Source organism: Lygodium microphyllum, chromosome 13 (assembly GCF_053477565.2).
Source record: "Lygodium microphyllum isolate KBCC chromosome 13, Lygodium_microphyllum_v1.1.10, whole genome shotgun sequence".
Taxonomy (NCBI): Eukaryota; Viridiplantae; Streptophyta; class Polypodiopsida; order Schizaeales; family Lygodiaceae; genus Lygodium; species Lygodium microphyllum.
In genome coordinates this window covers 133,594,989-133,609,304 of record NC_141147.1, presented here as the reverse complement: position 1 = coordinate 133,609,304, position 14,316 = coordinate 133,594,989, and positions in this window count along the sequence as shown.

Here is a 14,316-nt window from a genome sequence, read left to right as displayed (position 1 = left end):
ATAAGGAATGTTAGAATCATTGAGCTTGACCCTAAAGATGAAGATTGGACTTTAGGATCAAGCTAATGACAAAGAAATTACACACAATCAATGCCTTGATCAACAAAGGCACTAGCTATAAGATCATGACAAATAATGGCTCAACGAGCATTGGAAAACATGCATACTTAGATAGTACATAGTTGGTGAGGTTCCTTGTAGCGATGTGTGGATGAAGCGAGGGTTCAATGGGGTGGAAAAAATTGTCAATGTTGAGGAGAAGTACACTTGAAGGCTTCTTGAGACATTAATTGTGCTTTTGACCATGTGATGTAGCATAATTGAGCTCATTGATGTCGAGATTAGATTGCAGAGGCCGAGATTAGTTGATTAGGTAGTGGGGGCCTTCAATGTCGGTGGTGGTTGATCACCATTGTTTAGTATACCTGAAAAAAGAAAAAGGAAGTGCACTACCTGGGGGTGCATCTACCTCACTATGCAGTGTTGCATGGTGTCCATGCTAGTAAAACTGAGAGTTGGATCGAACTCAGAGAAGCCTATGGTGTTGTCCCACACTTGAGGACCCAGTTTGTGTACAGGGGAGGTGCTGTGGGTATCACTTAGGGAGACACATCTAACCATAGAAGAGCACAAACTCCCTAGGTGCATCCTGCCCTTGATGAGCCCTAAGTGTGAAGCAGGGGGGACAGGAAGGGCTAGATGGTTAGGTATGGAGCCAGCTAACCAAGGCCACCGGACATGCCTAACCTGAGGATCCCTAGGTGTAGTGTTGTGGCACTATGATATACATGGAAAATCTCATTATTGCTTTCCTTTTTCTTTGTGTGAACCTTTGTTTGTTTGCTCTTTCTCTTTTCTTTTTTTTTCTCTTTTTTTTGTTTTGAGATGCATTGGGAGGGGGCACGCTAGACATCATCCTAATGCTCTACAATAGTTACATTCCAAGGGGGGACCTAAGAGATTTACCACAAGGAATGCATGGCTTGTCATGGAGCCCTTTTCTCTTCTGACTGTACTTGTAGTGGCCACAAAGGGGGCTTAGTTCTTGTTCTTTCTTTCATTGATCTGATTTAGAGTCATGCCCTTCTTCGTGGATCCGCTCTAGTGGCTCCTATTGAGGTGGCTACATTTGTTTTTTTGGCTCCCCAAGCCCCTAGCGAGGAGAGTTCTTATCAGGTTCAGCTAGTTCAGATTAGGGGAGCACATTTCTCCTCTACTCTTAATCCAGTATTAGGCCTAGGTGTCATGGCATGGAGTCCATGTTGTAGTGATGTGCCAACTTGTAGGCTAAATCTTTGATTCCATCTTCATTAGATTAATCTCCTCCTCCCTTTATGCCTTAGTCGTTATCCTCCTCTTCTGGCTTTTGCATGCACTCTTCTTCTAATCTCTTTGATTTCTCCTCCACCCTTTGCAGCTCTCTATTTTCTTTGGAGGTGGATCGAGTTCTTCTTATGGGGATTTTGAGAGTGTGATCTTTCCTTTCCGCTTGACTTGACAATTTTTGAGCCTTGCTACTCACGGATTGTCCTCTTACTCTCTTGCTGTTGAGATGGTTGGCCATTCTCCTTTTTATTAGTAACTCTCTCCATGTTGTCCTATTGTTCCTTGTGGACTTTGTCTCCCTCTTGTTCTTGGATTGGTGACGGATCACCTCCAGCATATTATACACATCCCTCCTTGGGTGTTTCTTAGTCCTGCTACTGGCTAAAAAACCTAGGGCCTTCTCCACCATCGTAGGGCTCAACTCCACCTCTACTTAACGAGCTTCTTCTCATGTCCTGACTAATAATGTGCCACAATTCCTTGCATCATCAAATCTCCTCAGGAATTCTGTGCACATCTGTAGTCTACCACTTGCCCCACTTTCTCCACATACTTTCAGAGGTCACATTTCTCCATTAGCTACTTCACAGCTGGCTCTTCTAGGATAGATTCATCCAAGTTTAGCGTGTGCTTGAAGGTGAATTGACTGAAGCCCCTTGGCTTGACACTCAGACCATACTAGTTTGCTCTTCTTCCATGAAAGGGAACTTGCCACCTTTATCTTGGCCTGCCATTGTGGATACCTATCATTTACCATAGTCCAACATTAGTATTTCTCATATGGATTTTTGGTAAGTAGGAAATTGATTTTGCTTCCATGAAGAGAATAAACAAGCTGAATTAGAGACATGAAATTTTCTAACATCAGCCTATTCATTCCAAAACATTTTTGACTTTTTCTTTCCAAATCTTTTTTAAATTATTTCTTGCTTTTAACTTTGATTGAGGCTTTTTGTTTCCTTCTTGTCTATGTTTTCTTAATCACCTTACCCCCTCTTCCCTCGAGAAATGATGAGAATCCTTCCTAGGATTGGACATGGGAGAGACAAGGGCATTTGAGCACAATATGGTGCTATCTACTTTGGCATAAGCCAATCATAGAAATTAGGGTTGTATTCCAAGTGGGCATGATGATTGAGGTTACAAGGGCTAATGCATAATTGGGTAATGTAAGTTAGGACATCGGTTAGAAAATCACTCGAGTTAATGCGGCTAGCCATATGTAGCTTCCATAAGGATGCGATCAATGTAAGGGTGGGCTAAGACCTGGTCATCTAGGTGTTTGTTTCGAGTGATGGTGGCCAAAACCCTGAAAGAGGTTGGTGCTACGTAAGTTGGGTCATACTCGGTTGTTTTAATTGCACGTCCCTGCTCAGCATTAGTCATTACTTGGTAACCTTGTTTATCACATTGGAGGCATTGGTTACACCATTTTTGTAAGAATGATGAGTCAAAGTCAGCGAGACGAGTGAGTTCCTCAAGCTCAATGGGTTACACATGTCTTTGGAGCTTGCAGTATGATGTTATTAGATGTTTGATGAGTGCATGCTCTTTTGAAATTTCACCATTATTGATCAACTCCTTTGTGACCTTGGGGAATTTTACAATCATGAACTCATATTCTTCCCAAGTGCAAGATAAGGAATGAACATCAAAGGCAAGGGGTTCATCAAGCAAGCCGAGGTCAAGTCTTTTGTGTAGCTCCTAGTGAATGTGGTAAAGGTGTTATCTAAGAGCTTGATGCAAGTCACCAAGTCATCTCCTGTATTCTCAGCAAGGTCCTTGGCGACCGATATAAATGAACATCATTCATGGATAGATTGCAAGGGGTGGCCATATTCAGTTGTATAGATTTGGAAAGTGGGTATCATCAAATACACATTAGATCGGAGGATGTGCCTAAGATATATATTTCAGGACATCTTTTGGGTTATATGAGTTTGTAGTCATGCCTTTTGGACTTACGAATGCTCCATCAGATATGCATTAGATCAGAGGATATGCCTAAGACAACTTTCAGGCCTAAGACTTGTTGGTGGTTGGGGTGGAATTGAGCTAGATAGTGATGGTTCAAGGGGTAGCGAACTAGAAAATGGTGTATCTAAGGGTAAATCCACAGTCTGATCTGTGCGTCCAGTGCTGCTTTGGGGTATTGAGGGTGGCTCCAGTGGCAAAGATGGTGCGTTGCCTTCCTCTTGCGCAGCCACTGGGTTGCCAAGCTCTCTGGACTTAGATGATTCCGAGGTATTAAGCTGCTGTTTCGGTTGATATATTGGTTTGGGTTTGATGACTGCAACCATCATGGGTTCTGTGGGTCTTACAGCTTGGGTTTCGTGGGTTGTCACTGCCTTAGATGGAGTGGGGGTGACGTGGCAAGTGATGGTCATGGTTAGGCTATGCTTTTATAGGATTTCCCTTCTTGGGCAACCATATCCATGTGTTGCCTTCGTAGTATCCTTGGTCTCGCAACAGATCTTTGGGGATCCATTGCAGCTTGATTGTGTGTCTACGTCGATAGCATCAGGTCGGTCTCTTAGGTTTCGAATGATAGTTGTTGGCCTTGTGGGGCTATGTTTGCTTGCTACGAGTAGGTTGCTTTTGGTGCCTTGGCATCCATTTAAGCATGGGCTTTGTGGCTTTGGGGATGACCTTAGTTGGTAGTGGTTTTGTAGTTTGGGTGGGTTGTGATGACTTACGACCCCCCTCCTTAGGCTTGGTCCTAGGTAGCTCTAATCAGTTGAAAGGGAGCGACGGATCAAAGGTTGGACTCGAGAGCTATGGTAGGAGAGCAAGAGCAAGAAAGGGAGAGACTAGAAATGGGAACTCCAACAGTCACAATGTGTGACCGGGCCTTCCTTTATTCAAACTATCACTAAAAGAATAAAGAATAAAGTGACGATAACGGGCGCCCTCCACCTGCAGTGTGCAGTGGCGGTGACTGTCAATGTAGTAATACACGGGCGGCTAGGTAGAGGTGCCTTTACCCCCAACAACCTCCCACTTAAAGGCGAATCTGCCCCAGTGAGGAGTGAAAAGAAAAAGAAAAAAGACAGTACAACATGTACACATGTACAACATGATGAGGAAAGCGCCATCTCATCCCACGCCCATTAACCTCCTGAGGAAGGCAAAGCGCTCTGTAGAGAGGCTTTTCCTGAACAGATCTGCAGGATTTTGGTCAGTCGAGATCTTGATAAGATCAACAGACTTCTCCTCAACGACCCCACGTATGAAGTGATACCTCACCTCAATGTGTTTTGTCTTCGCATGGAAGACCGGATTCTTGGTTAACTGAAAAGCACTCATAGAATCCAAATGCAGTGTAGGGATAGCATCAATACCAAGGTCAGCAACTAAACAACCCAACCAAATGGCCTCCTTGCAAGCCTCAGTGGCTGCAACATACTCGACCTCTGTAGTAGAAAGGGCCGTGCATTTCTGTACCTTGGACATCCAAGAAACAACACCTCCAGCATAGGTGAATACATAGCCAAAAGTGGACTTCCTACTATTTGCATGTCCTGCATAATCGGAGTCAGTGTACCCCACGACTCCTCTGTCCTGGCTACCATAGCATATGCACATATCTGTAGTGCCCTTCAGGTACCTCATGATACCCTTCACGGCATCCCAATGCTTCTTGCTAGGTGTAGCCATATAGCGTACCACAACACCAACTGTAAAGTCAATATCTAGACGAGTGGCTATCATGGCATACATAAGATTGCCCACTGCAGATGCATAGGGAATCTTGGCCATCTCGGCCCTTTGCTCATCTGTCTACGGACAATCAGCCTATGATACCTTTACATAAGAAGGCAATGGAAAACCAATAGGCTTTACGTCCTACATGCGGAAGCGCTCAAGGAATTTATGAATGTACTCCCTCTGTGACAAGTAAAGGAGTCTCTGATGCTTGTCGCGTTTTATGCGCATACCAAGTATGTGAGCGGCCTGTCCTAGATCTTTCATCTCAAAGCTCTTCTTGAGCTGAGCCTTAAGAGCATCTAGCTCATCATGAGCTTTCCCTGCTATCAACATATCATCCACATAGAGTACCAAAAGCAATAAAGAACCATCACGAGCTTTTTTTGTGTAAAGACACGGATCCATAGCACTCTGGCTGTAGCCCTGTGACTGCATAAAGGCATCAAACTTATGATACCACTCCTTAGGTGCTTGTTTCAAGCCATAAAGACTTTTCTTCAATTTGCACACTAAGTGCTCCCTGACAGGTTCTGCAAAGCCCTTAGGCTGCTCCATATAAATCTCATCATGCAAGTCCCCATGTAAGAAAGCCATCTTGACATCCATCTGGTATAAATCCAAGTCAAGCTGAGCAACCAAAGCCAAGACTAAGCGCAGGATTATCATCTTAACCACAGAAGAAAAGACCTCATCAAAGTACACACCATGCTCCTGCTTAAAACCCTTTGCTACCAATCTAGCCTTGTATGCCGGCTTGGGGTGTCCAGGGGTACTTTTCAGCTTGTACACCCACTTGCATGGCAAAGCCTTCTTGCTCGTAGGCAAGGAAACCAAATCCCAAGTGTCATTCTTATGCAGGGAGTTTATCTTAGACTGCATAGCCCTCTCCTAGGAGTGATTGTCACCCCTACGCATAGCCTCATCATAGATGAAAGTCTCTCCTGCATCTATAACCAAGACATAATGCATCGAGGGCTGAAATCTATCAGGTGGATGTCTGTCTCTAGTAGACCATCTCACGGCTATGCTGCCTGCCCAGCTGCCTGTCCAACACCCTGACCATGAGCATCTGCTGCAGCTGTAGGCTATCCAACTAGCTGTGCGGGAGCTCTCGGCTCCTCCTGAAATATGACCTTGCAGATCTCAACAACTCTCTCAGGCTACTTATGCATCTTGTCTTCATGGAAGACTACATCATGACTGCGGATGACTTTTCGCGCCTGCGGATCCCAGAGACGGTAACCCATCTCGCTTGCATCCCCATAACCAAGGAAAATGCATTTGAAACTCTTGGGTTCCAGCTTACTTCTCTTGTCCCTGGGCACATGGCAAAATGCCTCACATCCAAAGACACGGAGATGCGCATAAGAGGGGGGTTTTCCAGACCATACCTCCTCTGCAACCTCGAAATCCAAACCACTAGAAGGTGATCTATTTATGACATACACAGCTATACTAACTGCCTTAGCCCAAAAGCTCTGTGGTAGGCCTGCATGACTAAACATATTGCCTACACTCTCCTAGATGGTTCTATTCATTCGCTCAGCCAAACCATTCTGGGGGGGTATAGGGGGTGGTCAACTGATGCTTAATACCCCTCTCATCACATAACTGCTCAAAAGCACGTGAGACATACTCACCCCCATTATCTGTCCTTAGGCATTTTAGCCTATACCCAGACTAGTTCTCAACCAATGCAAGCCATCTCTGAAACATAGCCAAGACATCGGATTTCAGCTTAATGGGATAAGCCCAAACTTTCCATGAAAAATCATCTATGAACGTAACAAAATACTTTGCACCACCCATAGACTGACAAGGCATGGGCCCACACACATCCGAATGTACCAATGCCAAGGTCTCACTCATGCATGGCCAATGCCAAGGGCTCACTCATGCTTGGCCTCTCAGACTTCTTATGCGTAGACCTAGTCTGCCTGCCATAAAGACAATGCTCACATGAATCAAAACATGCATAATCAAGGGGCGGTAAGTACTACAAAGCAGAAAGCATTTTCATTTCCTTCAAAGACATATGGCCCAAACAGGCATGCCAAAGAGATACATGTGGGATAGAACCCACAAACAAAACATGATCAAGGGAAGAAGCTGATACAATCAAGGGGTAGAGACTGTCACCCTTGGCACCCCTCGCAATCACAAGTCTGCCACGAGTGATCTTCCATGCAGAGTCTCCAAAAGATACATGATAACTTGCGTCATCAAGCCATCCAACTGACATGAGACTGCATGTCAAAGCAGGTACATGACGTACATCCTACATAACAAAACTGCTGCCAGAAGGAAAATGCAGCCTAACATCACCAATGCCCATAATATCAAGAGAGCTGTCATCACCCAAGTGCACAGTACCTGAAATAGTACGGTATGAATGAAACCACTCTCGGCAAGGTGCCACATGAAAGGATGCACCTGAGTCCAAGAGCCAACACTGTGCATACATAGAGTGTATCTCTGTCATCTGCAAAGCATTAGAAGAAGCTGCTAGGATATAGTCATCATCATCAACATTCTCAGGCTGCATAACATTGATCTCTTCAATTTTAATACTGGACTTTGCAGGTACTATGCTGCGATCAGAAGACTTATCCTGCACTTTGTCTTTCCCCTTATCTTTGCGCCTTTCATTGCGCAATTCATGGCATTGTGGCCTAATATGGCCCTTTTTCCCACAATGGTGACAAGTAACATCTGCATTCCTACCACGGGATTTGCTACATGACTTCCCACGAGACTTGGACAGAGATTTCTGAGAATCCCATCCCACAGCCACTACCACTGCCATGCTTTCCATATCCATCATTCTTGCCTCTAACTATCATAGCATGAGACACATGAGAGGCATCCAAATTCTTATGGTTAACCTCTTCCTACATAAGAGCACTCTCAACATCAGATAATTTCAAGGTAGCAATAGAGGCACATAATGCAGTGCGGAATACATCCCATGACTCATTAAGAGTACCAAGCAAGAAAAGAGGAGTGACATTCTTTTTCAAAAGTGATGTCCTACAAAGTCAAGTTCTTGAGTATAGCATGGAACTGGCTCAAGTGAGCAGACATAGTCACATTCTCCTTCATGTGCAGATCCATAAGCTGCTTCAGCCAATACATCTAACTCGCTGGACTTTTCTTGTCATAGAGATTTTTTATCTTTTCCCACAACTGCCATGCATTCTGTTCTTCCTCAAAGACATTATAGTGAACCTATTTTGTGAGAGACAATACAATAGTGGACTTGCATAACTCATCAAGCTCAAGCCATTCCTCATCTGGCATAGTTGCAGGCGGATGCCCGCTTAACCTCAAAGGTTTGATTTGCGATTTCTGCACCAACACCTGCCAAATCTGGCTCTTTCAATAAGAGTAATTTGTACCATCAAGCTTAGTGATGTTGAAAATAGCATGATTAGTGGACGAACTCACCATAATGCAGGCTGGAAGACTGTAGACAGTTTAAAACTGCTTGCTATTTACTGCAAAAAATAACCAAAAAATCACCAAAATCGAGAAAAAATGGCGAGAAAAGTGGAACCAAAGCTACTGTCCACCAAGTACCAGTGAAAGTACATCATTTTAGAGTGTTTTAGCATGAAAAATCCATGTCAGTCCATACATATATGCTTGTTGTAATAAATTTCAGATTTCAGTAGAAGAGAGCTAACAGTGCCAAAATCGAATCCCAAGACAATCAAATATTGCCAAGACCAAAGCCGGCATCATGTGGGCATAGTATAGGCATATGATGGTCAATAAGCATGAATCCAACACCCAAGTATGTCATACAAATATCTGCCAGTGAGTAGGCACACCCCCCAGTCAACGGGGCAAAGTGTTCCTGCCACTACCAAAACTTGACACAAGTAGGTGTCAGTTCACAAAGATACGGATCCAAAACTGAGACTTAGCTCATAAGCATACAATGAACCAAGACATATGATGTATCATCCCAAAAGGTAAGAAGTCCCAAAGTCTCAAGTGTCTGTAATTGCTCAATGGCATGTAACGGCTCAATGCATAAAAGTACCGCCTGCTCAATGTCTGATAAGCATTCAAGAATTCTTCCACTGGCACAAAAGTCATATGTACGAGCTCAAGAGCTCAAACCAAGGCAAGACACAGTGCTAATGACATAAGTCCAAGACAATACATCAATAGTACATCCCGAACATGTAGGCGGTGTGGGAGCTTTCGCTCAACTGCCAAGACCATGGACCACTTATTGTTTCAAGCGTTCCAAGCCGAGCACTAATGGCTACCTCTCACATAGCCGACATGCCATCCATATCTACGAGTGTAGTGAGCTTACCTCCATGCCGATCGAGTTACCTCCTCTCCCGCGCACTCCGGTAGCTCCACGATTCAAGTGCAAGCTTCAAGCAAGCTCCATCCTCAAGCTCCACGCTCCAAGCTCCATCACCGCGAGCAAGACAAGAGAAGAGTAGAGAAGAGAAGAAGAGAGGAGAAGATAGAGAGCTTCTCCTTCCCGGTCCCTCACCCTCACACACTCACTCTCTCACTCTCTTACACTCTCACACTCCCTCTCTCAAGCACAAGCTCAAGCAAGCAAGAAGAAGAAGAAGAAGAAGAAGAGGAGAGTCACTTTTGGCCACACACAAGAATGAGCTTCTCATTCACTTTTCCACTTTACATACAAAACCCTAAATCCCTTTTGGGTGGTCATCCCCTTATCCCCTTTTTTACATGGCCAGCTAGGCCCTTTCTCTCATTGTCCTTCTATCTTCCTAGCTTCCTTTCCACCGCCCATCTACATTTACAAATTGCACGGGTGAGAGCTCGGCACTCCTTAAATTAAATCATGATGTGCTTGTGCTCTTTTACAAAAGTATTGACTTGGGCTTTTACTTGTGCGCCTTTCTCCTTTATTTAGGACTTTTCTCCTTGTGCATCTTTGTCTTCTGTTTCACTTTGCCTTGGCCTTTGTTTTCTACTTTAGCTTTTCCGGATTTTCCACCTTCGTTCGTTTGAGGTTAACAGGCAGTAGAGCATCTGTATGTAGCATCCGTAAGCATGTAAGACATCAAATACATCCCAATCCAAACTCTGACAAGCCAAATAACATCCAAGACTACTCTAGATAATCCAAAATGCATCCAAGGTGGAGCTTCAATGAGCACTCAAGCTCAACGTATGCATAGGGTAATCAACTGTGACATGAGCATCAAGCCGTAGGCAACGGGTATGCATAAACCCAAGAAGCATCACTGTCAAAGCATATTCCAATGTCAATAAGTGTGGGCTAAAATAAGCTCAAGCTTCCAAAAGCATCCGGATTCAATGAAAAGCTTAAAGTCGTCCCTCGATGATCAATACATCATAGCATAACCCAAGACATACATCGAGAACCGATAGGCATATGTCAAAGCATGAAAGATAGCTTCAGCCCAAGAGTATTCATCATGCATTTACTGTTATAAATTGTGTATTTCCAGCCCCAAAATCATATCATTACATGTATCTTCAATCCCCCAATCAATCAGGATGCAATAGGCATCAAATCCGTTATGTAGTCATGCCAAACAAGCATAGGCATACAAATACATGCTGTCTCAGACCTGAAATCTATTGCAGAAGATTCTGTCATCAGAATTTGGTAAATTTGATATCACCAGAACATTCAAAGCATGCCAAAACCCCAACTTAGACTCTTATCTTGCCTGAATCGGGTTCCGAATGCCCGAGATATGACAAAAAGAGTGATATTTGGGCCAGATTTTGAAACAAGCGCAAAAAAAACGTGAGTTGGATGGGGGGTCTGGTGTCCCACGTGTCAACAATGGGGCCCAAAGGGGGACACAAATGAGGGCCAAAGAAGGCCTACACCAAGCCTCAACAAGCCTTGATAGGCTGGAAGCAAGATCCAAGTGAAGGAAACTCCAAGAGGTGTGAGTTATGGCTGCCCACAACTTGTTTACAGCCTGAGACCTGAGAACTGAAGTAAACCCTAAAGAAAATGATCAAATACCTCTGATGTAATGCCTTGAAGGTGCCCAACAATGCTGGGAAGGTGCTGGGAATCCGGGGAGTGACGGGAGCTCGAAGGAGTCGAATATGGCTGCCAGGAAGGAGACCCGATGCAAATAGGGAGTTGATGAGATGCTGAGAATGCCATGAACCAAGCTCAAGAGTCGAAAAGCAAAGCTCTGATACCAGTTGAAAGGGAGCGATAGATCGAAGGTTGGACTCGAGAGCTATGGCGGGAGAGCAAGAGCAAGAAAGGGAGAGACTAAAAATGGGAACTCCAACAGTCATAATGTGTGACTGGGCCTTCCTTTATTCAAACCGTCACTAAAAGAATAAAGAATAAAGTGACGGTGATGGGCACCCTCTACCTGCAGTGTGCAGTGGCAGTGACTGTCAATGTAGTAATACATGGGCGGCTAGGCAGAGGTGCCTTTACCCCCAACATTAGTGGCATAGCAGGCTTTGGTGGAGCCTTGTTGCCCTTGTTGAAAGCTATCACGATTCAAACGTTTCCAATGGCAAGGTGAATACGATGCAGATCATTATCTATGTTGCAATGTGCTTGCTTCTTGAAAGTGCATCCTAACAGTGATTCTTGACCTGCATCCTTCATATTTGGCAAGATAGAAGGTGACTGGTAGGCTTTCAGACTCAGTAGAGAGTGCGATTTTGCACCTCCCTAGGAGTGCATATGACTTTCCCCTGAATGGGTTGAGTTTAGTGTTAGTGGGTTGCAACTATGGTTGACCAATGAGGGTCCAATGAGTGTGAGTCAAGACATTGAAGTTAGCTCCCCCATCGATCAAGGCATCAAATGTGTGTGTGCACCAGGTGGTGGCCATGATGCACAGGTATGCTGGTGCTACTACCTCCTCATCCTCATCCTCTAATTCGGTGATTGTGGCTACGCGGACAGTGATAGGGGTTTCTAGCATAGGGGGCTCATGCAATGGATGTGTGGAAGGGTAGTACTTCTTCATGCGACTATCATTAAAGAAGCCTAGGCCCTCACCTTCAAGGGTTTCAAGTCCCATGTTGCCCATCCTACTAATGGTGTGCACTTGGAAAGGTCCTAATCCTTGGAATTTCATTTTCTACTTGTGAGCCTTTACCGAGTAGAGAAAAACAAGGTCTCCCTACTCAAAGTCACGTTGTTTGACATGCTTGTCGAACCACATCTTCCATCGTGCTTTCTCACAAATTAGGGCGTGGGTGGCTATGAGCCGAGTCTCAGAGAGTCACTCCAATTCCATGAGACGGTTGGTCCAAGCTTCCTTCCCTTCCCATCTCTCCTATACTACTATCCTCAAGCTAGGGACAAAGAATTCTAATGGCAAGATTGCCTCAATCCCATAGGTCATCCTAAAGGGTGTTTCTCCTACAGCCATTTTATAGGTTGTCCGATAAACCCATAATGCTACCATAAGTTTGTTGTCCCAGTCACTTCGTGAGGTAGAAACTAATTTCGTAAGGACATTGACTAAGATCTTGTTTGTGGGTTCTGCTTGGCCATTAGCTTGAGGGTAGTAGGGTGAGGATTTCCTATGGATGATTAAGAAGGTTGAGAGCAGGTGGGCAATCACCTCATTGATGAAGTGAGTGCCTTGGTCACTTACTAATTTGATAGGGTAACTAAATTGTGAGATAACCTGCTCCCACAAGAACTTCGCTATGGTCCTAGCATCCTTCTTCCTAGTGGCTTGTGTCTCAGCCCATTTTGTAAGATACTCAATTGCTATGATGATGTATCTAGCTTGTAAGTATTGTGCTGCAGGTCTAATGGGTCCAATGAAGTCGATTCCCCATTTCTCAAAGGCTTGTAGTGCAATGATAGGGATCAACTCCATCTTATCCTTTCGTGCAAGAATTTTAGTCCTTTGGCACTCATCGCAATGCGTTATGAAATTAACAGCATCGTAGAATAGGGTGGGCCACCACAGCTGAGATTGCAGCATCTTACGGGCCATTCTATCCCTGCTGTTGAAGTGCCCTCCAGCAATCCCACCATGCGCTTCGCTCAACACGTCATGCATACACACACATCATCATAGCAACCCGTCTTGCCCTAACCTATAAAGTTGACCGGCTATCAATTGGTAAGGTTGGATTTTCAAGATGAGGTGCCTAAGCCTGGCCTTCTCAATAGGTCTCTTGGATAGACCGTGCTCTAGTACCTAGACTATATCATCCGCCTAGTACGGTCTTAGATTTGGCTTTAAGCAAATCTTTCTTACTAGACATGCCAAAGAGGTGAGCATCCGGCAAATCGTCAACGATGCCTTGTCCACCCCAGCGGCTTCTCCTGTGGATATTTGGGACATGTGATCAGCCATGTAGTGTTGCTTGCCCTTGCCTACAACCATAAAGAAGTTAAATTCTAGAAGAAGAAGCAACCATCTAGTGATGCGTCCAATAGTGCAAGGTTTATTTATAGGACATAGCAAGGCTTGATAGTCTATAAAAAAGGTGAAAGGTGTGGCCATGAGGTAGTGTCAAAACTTATTTGCAGCGAATACCATGGCCAACCCCTCCCTTTCTATGGTGGAGTTATTCATCTCCATGTCAATGAGCTGCTTACTAGAAAAACTCACGGGGTAATCCAAGTTATGTTCACTAGGCTGGCACAACACAGCTCCAATAGCAAATTTAGATGTGTCTATATGCACATGGAAGGTGATGTTCTAGTTTGAGGCTTGTAAGATTGGTGCAGTTGTAAGAGCCTTCTTCAACTCCTCATATGCTCGTTGGCACTCATCAGTCCACTCGAATGCGATCAGCAGCTTATACAATGGTCTTGCAATCAATGTGTAATTCATCACAAAGCACCGATAGTATCCGGTGTGACCTAAGAAACATTAAACTCTCTTATAATCCTTGGGTGGTGACAAGCCGGCAATGACCTTTGAAAAGTCAGTGACTATGTTGTTCTTGGATACCACATGCCCTAGGATGCATCCATGCTTGACCCAGAACTGGCACTTCAAGGGGTTCAATGACAGGTTGTAAAGCCTGCATCATTCAAAGACTAATTGCAACTTTTCCAAGCGTTCCGCCTAGCTAGAGTGCACACATAGGTCGTCTACAAACACCTCTAGCTCTCGTCTAAGCATATCCTTGATGATGGTGCACATTAGACATTGAAAGGTTGCAGGTGCATTCATTAACCCAAAGGGCATTACGATATAAGCAAAGACATCCCCCTCAATGGCAAACACGGTCTTGTGCCTATCATCGGGATGTACTTGCAACTGGTTGTATCTTAAGAAGCCATCTAGA